This window comes from Tinamus guttatus, unplaced genomic scaffold (genome assembly GCF_059628265.1).
Source record: "Tinamus guttatus ecotype Peru unplaced genomic scaffold, ASM5962826v1 Tinamus_guttatus_pri_ptg000070l, whole genome shotgun sequence".
Taxonomy (NCBI): domain Eukaryota; kingdom Metazoa; phylum Chordata; class Aves; order Tinamiformes; family Tinamidae; genus Tinamus; species Tinamus guttatus.
In genome coordinates, this window is record NW_028288604.1 from 1,860,931 (window position 1) to 1,866,930 (window position 6,000).

Here is a 6,000-nt window from a genome sequence, read left to right on the forward strand (position 1 = left end):
GGCCCCGCCGCCTCCCGCCGCCGCTGGGTGTCGCCGCGGCAGCGCCCAGGGCGGCGGGCGCCACCTCCGCGCCGGGGCCGCCGGCCCGCGGAGCCAGCGCGGCTGCGGCGGGGCCCGCGCCGAGGCCGGGGCTGCGCTTGGGGCTGGGGCTGCTCCCGGCGCGGCTCTGGGGGCGGCGCAGGTGAGCGGGGCGGGCGGCGCCCTCGCGAAATGGCCGCTCGGGGGCGGCCGGCGCCGCCGGGCGAGGGAGGCGCTGCCGCCGAGGCAACAGGTGGCGGGGCCCGGCGGCGCTCGCGGCTCCGCGAGTCCCGCCCGCGGCTCCGCAGGGGCTCCCCGGCGGCCGCAGCGAGGCAGGAGCCCGCCCGGGGGGCTTGAGCGGCGCCTGAGGGGGGTGCAAGCGAGGCCCTTAACCCGCTCGTTCCAACTTTGAAGGCAGCGCCCGAGGAAACATGGGAATCCGGCCCAGAGCCACCGCGCCTGTTGTCGCCGTCACCTGAACGCCCGCCTGGAGGGGTTTCCAGGAGTTCGTGCTGAGCATCTCCCCTGCCCGGGGACGCACGCCTCGTGAGTGTAAGTTACGCCTCGTGAGTATATTTTATGCCTCGTCAGTAATTTTTACACCTCATGAGTATGTGTTATGCCTCGTGCGTGTATGTAACGCTGCGGCCAGAGGCGCCTGGCTGGAGCACGTAATGGCTCTGCAGCGGCCGCTTGGCGCGAGCACAGCGCAGGGTGGCATTTGTCGTGCCCTGGGGTGTCATTCGCCCTGCCCCAGGGTGTCCTGCATACTACAGCATAGCTGCTGTACCAGGATCCTGTTTCCTGCTGAAAGCATGACTGATATCATCTTATTTTTCTTATTATTTGTTTAATTGACGGCTGATTTACAGGTGGTGCTTCTGGAGTGTGTGTGCTGCGAAAGGACATGTTGTTTGCTACCAAATTTCTTTCGTTCGGAGGGGAAAGCGTTGGAGGGTGCAGGCAGCAGAATGAGTGAAATGACCTTCCCGTTGCGGGTGGATCAGATAATCTAACCCACGTGAGGTTTTAAAATGAAGACAGAGCTTTTCAAATGAAGTTTGAAAGATCTACCAAATTTTAAACCTACTTTTACTGTGAAGATCTGTAAATTGGTCTCTGTTCAAAGAAGGAAAAGCGTATCAAAGACAAAATTTTTACGTTGCATTAGACATGGTCCAGATCCCTTCAGTAGCACTGCTTGAGTGTATGCCTTGCCCTTGAGGAGCACGGTATGTACTTAAGCTGTTTGCTGTCCATGTGATAGGTCCAGGTGTGCGGATAGTTCCATAACAGGCTATTTTGGCAGGCTCAAGCTCCAAGTATTGCCTAATCTTCATTCTGTAGATATACGGAAAACGAAGTGTTTCTGGGAACCCACGATCATGTGTTAGATCCTTCAGTTGTGATGCAGACAGCAAGAAAGGACACAGCCTCAGGAGAGTGATTTAAAGTTTAATAATCTTAATCGCTGAGCGGAGAGTATCAGTCACTGAATGTCCCCAAAGTATCGTTGACTAGCTGTATAGGTTACTTGGTACCTACTCTGAGCAGATTTCAGTGAGGCCTTAAGGTAGACGTAAATAATTATCTAGGTGCTTGGCACTTAGTTGGTGTAACCTCTGTGTGTCAGTGTATCCATATGAGAAGAGGGAGTGAGAATTCACAGTAACAGTGATGCTGTCCTTCCTTCTCTCCCCAACTTGCTTGATCACTAGATGGGAAATTACCAGTAGATGATCACAGAAGGGTGATGGTTGGAAGGGACCTCTGACGATTGTCAACTCCAACCTCCGTGCTCAAGCAGGGTCATTTCCCCTGTGTGTTGCAGCAACAGTAGAAAAATCAGCCTCATGATGATCCTGGTACTTTTCATTAGGCTTTTACAAAAGTATTTTCTCCCTTAGAGCAAAGAAACTGAGAAGCTGGCATTTGTTCCATCATATGTTGATATAACACAGTTGTAGCACCTGACTTCTTACAATCATGGTCTATTACAGCTGGCAGATTCTAGAATTTGCATTATCAAACTTATGATGTCCTTGGACTTGATAATACCTCAATAAATGGGTTTTGTAGAGTATTGTAATGGATGATTAAGTCTTGAGCTGTATTCTTCCATTTATCTTCATTTTTTTCTTTCCTTGACTTTCCCATGAATCATATTATGATGCAAGAAAAAAAAATCTGCTGCCCTTTACTTTCTAAATGTGTATCAATAGGACAAACAGTATTCACTTGTACAAATAGTATAGGAAGAAACGTTTTAAAGCATTTTTAGCTTAAGTATGCCAAGGGGCAACTATGTGTTTTTTATTTATTCTGATTGGTTTCAGATTTGCAATTCTTCTTTTCCTAGCAGGAATTAGGACTTCAAATGAACTTCCCAGGAATGTACAGTCCTATCTTTTTGTTAGAGATACATCGGCATAACATGTCACTAAAGGAAGTACTTTGCTTAAAAACACAAATGAGATACCATATTTCACAAGTGGGGTTGACCTAGTGAGATATTTATAAAAGACATAAATGATTTATAATTGCTTTGGGCAAATAGAAAAGGAAGTCATTTTAGTTCTTTTTGTTTGTTAAGAAACTAAATATGTGACTTTTTTAAAAAAATGACTGTCCAACCAGAAATAGAAGCCAGAACTGCACTTCTACAGATGCTCAGTCAGTAACAACATAGCAAGGGGGTAGCTCCCTTCCTCTGCAATTCTTTAAGTCCGCTCAGCTTCCTTCAAAGTATCTTGGGCATTAGTGATACCAAACAAAAGAAGTGTTTGCTGAAGATTCTCTTTTTATTATTTTCACCTAATTGTATTTCTATCATATCTATTTCTTATCATATTTCACATTTATCATATTTCTAATGAGTAGCAGAGGCAGAAATTATTGATAGTGATAACCCTTGGTTATCACTTAGCACAACATAGTTGTGTTGTGAGTGCCTTCACAGGTTGCCCTCTGAAAGTATAACACTTGGGGGAAAATACACTTTTTCAGACACAGGTTAAGCGAGGAATACTTTGAAGTCAACTATATCTTTTAAGGCAACTATGATTTTAGCATCTCACTGAGAAATTTAATTTAGGTATGTTGCTGAAATTGGACCAAACACACCCTAACACTTCAAGCAAAAAATACATTGATTTCTGACTGTTTGAGTTAATCCAAATAATTATGTGTGGGCCAGTTGCCATAGACCTTACAATGGTGATGGAGTGTCTTTAAAATTCATGTTCACTTCAAATGTATTCATTACAGGAATTAAATTTTTATGTGTTATGCAGTGATACTTTGTGGGAAGGGAAATAAGCCTGAACTTTGACTCTAGCTTTGTTTTCTGTGTGTTGTAAGCAAAACAATTTTTCATGTATAGCGAATAATGTGTTTCTTGATACACAGTATGACTAGGTAGGAGGAATTCAAACAATAGGGGATTTTTGCTTTAAACTGTAGCTCATCAGATTTCATTAGTCTCAAAGTGTTGTTTTAATCTGAGAGCTTCTAGCTCTGGTAATGTCATTAGACAACTTCTGTTCTTGGCTGTGAGTTTCTGCACTCAAATTGTCTAAGCTTTGTACAGTTTTGGTTGGACTGATGAAAAGAGCTATTTACATGACAGTAGTATTGTTGCTATTTGTGCTTACCTGGTCCTGAGTGAAGAGTGTACCTTGTAAATGGTTCAGTTGACTTTTAAATTTTAAAATATGTCTTTCCAGATTATTTTCTTATTAGCAATGACAGGAGAGAGCCTCTTCTGTGTCTTGCAGTAACCTTTTGCTGAGTGGTGTAGTGGCTTCTTTCTAAACTATTTCTTCTGCTCTTCCCTGTATTTGGTGCATCTCGTGATGTCCAAAAGAATATTAGGCTTGGGAAGATAGTCTTTCAAAAGTTGGAAAGAGCCAGAGTAAGCAGGTGTCAATTCCTGCCTTATTTACTGTATAACTTTCAATTTCTGCAGAAATCATAAATTCATAAAGCTCTGTTTAGGGTGTATTTTTGAGAAGTGTGTGTAAATGAAGCATAAGGCCACACATCATTTTCTAGGCTAAATTCAGTGCTGCTAATCATCAATTCTGAGTGCCGAAGGAAGGTGTTCCCATGGGAGCAATCCTACTGTGATCAAGGAATACACATTGGGTCAGTCATTAATCCTGCAGCAGCAGCTGGAATCCTTCTGGAATCCTTGCCCAGCTGTGGAGGGGCTGCCCTGGCAGCCTCGGTGATGCCCTTTAGTGCAGCCCTGGGTGCGTCGCCAGAGATGAGATCATGCTGTGGCAGTGGCCTGTGCAGTGTTGGCTTCTCCTTACCCCATTTTACGTTCTTTCCATAGGCCTTTGCCTATAGGAGAGGCTCTGCAACGTGGGGGAAACGGGGTGTGATTCGGGTGTACGTGTGGCGGGGGGGGTGAAAGCAGAGGGGTAGTTGTGGTGTTGGACTTGGGGGCAGAACGTGCTGGGACTGTGGAGTGGCTGGAGTAGCAGCCTGGACGTTTGGCTCTGTGTTGTGATCAAAAGCATCGTTGGGAGTAGCCTGCAGATCATCACATCACAGCCCTTCAAGGTGTGATTTGAAATGAGCCTCTTCCAAGGGCTTGTTCCTTACTTTCCCTTTCTCTCTCATGACCTGCTTTCTTCCCCATTTAAACAACATCTGTGTTTTGTTATTTTTTTGGTTTTGTTTTGTTTTTTTTGAAATGAACCGCTGAAGCTATATATATTTTTGTCAGTGGTCTGGCATGGAGACAGACAAATGCCTTTTTGCCTACATTACGGAGGATGCATTTGGATTTGATGGAAGTGAGTTCCATAAGGGTGTACAGCATTGTGTCTGCATTGCAGCACGATCATTTTCTTTTCCAGTTTACTTTGAGCCAGGATCAAGAGATTATCTGGTATGGCCTTGAAAATAACTTGGTTTGCAGATCCGCATCTGCAGCTAAGCAAGACCTGTTGCTGGAAAACCTCTAAATGTATGGTAGTTACACATATCACTTCATATTTGAGTGTGTGTGTTTGTTTTAGATAGTAATCCCAGTGAATCATTTTAGATACGTTTCATTTTTCTGAGAATTTAATGTCTATACATGTGCCACAGTGGCAGAATTTGCAGCTAATTCAGAATTCTGCATGTGCTGTGATATTTTACCATATCACTGCTCTCTAATATCTGTGGGTCAGCAATTGCACTAGTGTCTGTAAAGTGAACCCATTCCTTAAGTCAGTTCATTAGTGTATTGTAAAGCCTGTGTATGAGTAACTTAATTTTCTTTCTGATCACTTCTGTTATTAGACCGTGGCAGGCTGAACTGCTCTGAGTGGGAGTTGTCTGTCTTACAGCTGTGTCATTACCAGCCATCTGTAGGTTTCATTGACATCATTTCCCTGTTTTAAACCCCGGTTTTGGAAGTACAGCACTCCTTTATAGTTTTGCTTTTCCCAGGCTATATAGCAGCCTCTGAAATTTTACAAGTGTATTTTTTATTGCTTTTATATGAAATAGGGCTGTGTGCTCTCTCTCGTTTTAAGGATCTTAAAATTGATCTTAATATTGATCTTAAATTCCATTCTTCTTCTTTTATTAGTACTGTGATATAGATTCAGCCTTCGAATAGCCCTCAAGATTTGCTTGTATGGAAGCACTGACAGTTTGGATTGATTTCTGTGGAGTGGAGAGTAGTGTCTGTAACGGTGTGTTTTTTGTTGAATGGTACCTGACGATCGAGTTGCAGGCAGATGTTATAGCAGCTGTTTCCAACCAACTTTTTTATCTTTTCTCCAGAGTTCGAAAGTAGTTATGAAACAGAAGAATAAATTTTATGCTTTAACTTGTAGTGTTGTTACTATTTTTGTGTGCTGTCATATGATGCCCTTCAGGTAAATGTGAAACAATCATATAGTGCCACAAAAATGTACTATGGTGAAAGCTCCGAGGCAAACGTAGTCAGAATTATTTTCCCCTCCCGCTCTGGTGTAG